Raw genomic sequence first — 1,205 nt, 5'->3', positions numbered from 1 at the left:
CAGAACTCTGGCACTTAATATGGGTTTTTCCTTGTTATTTTTGTCATTTCATTCATTCATCCCACAAATATTTTTTGAGCTTCTCCAGTGTGACTGACACTCTTCTAGGCACTGGATATTCAGTAGGGAACACAAATGACAAAATTGCCTCCTTCATGGAACTTATATTCTCTAGGGGAGGACAGACAGAGAGGGAACCAAAAAATGAATATATGTAACTATACACACACACACACACACACACACACACACTGTATGCTTGTAGAACTCCCAATTTAATAGAGAGATGGACACAGAAAATGAATTATCACAGTGTGGAAAGTGGGTTAATGAACCCAAGGTCATTTGCTAGTGTGACGGAAGGAGTACACAACTCGTTCTGGGTGGGGGAGAGGATAGACGGGAAGGCTTCCTGGTAGAAGACATGCCTAAACTGAATCTTAACAATAACCAAGGATTAGCCAGGAAACAATGGGGGAGGGAGTAGAAGGAAGTAGTTTCAGCACGAAGACCTGATGAAGTCATGCAGATGAAAACCAGATGGTGTGTGGTGTGTTTGTGGTGCAACTGGCAATTTGGTGTAATTTGGAGGCTGAGGCAGGGAGTGAGTGAGGCCCTTGATATTTGCACAGCTGAGGTTGGGGAAGGAGAGAAGATTTAGGGCAGGGGAGTCTGTAGCACCTAGTCTGTGCCCTTGTGGAGTATTATATAGGTACTGGAGCTACAAAAGTATGTAAGGCACTGTAGGTCCATGATCTGAAGGCGCTTGCTTCTGCACTGCCCATCTTTTGTTCACTTTCTTGTTCTACTGAAGACCTGCTCAGCCTTGACTCACACCCAGCATACCTTTCCTCTCCACTCAGTGCAGGCTGGGTGGTCAGTGTCCAGCCCTCATCCTGTAGCCCGGATCTACATCCAGGATGGAGGATGGGGAAGTTATTCCCTAATTCCTTGGCAAGATGAATGTATTAACTTTCATTTGAGAAGCATTCTATTATCTCGTACAGGTGGTCCTGTGCTTCATGGCACCAGGTTGACAGTGATGATCAAAGACCTTCATACCATTTAAGCCTTCAAACAAATCCGTCTCCATAGGGAAACTCTGAACCAAACCTGTTCTTCAAAAACTGATGTACAGGGCTTCCCTGGTGGTGCAGTGGTTGAGAGTCCGCCTGCCGATGCAGGGGACGCGGGTTCGTGCCCCG

Source organism: Neophocaena asiaeorientalis, unplaced genomic scaffold (genome assembly GCF_003031525.2).
Source record: "Neophocaena asiaeorientalis asiaeorientalis breed wild unplaced genomic scaffold, Neophocaena_asiaeorientalis_V1.1 scaffold143, whole genome shotgun sequence".
NCBI classification, from domain to species: domain Eukaryota; kingdom Metazoa; phylum Chordata; class Mammalia; order Artiodactyla; family Phocoenidae; genus Neophocaena; species Neophocaena asiaeorientalis.
This window is presented reverse-complemented; position numbering follows the sequence as displayed.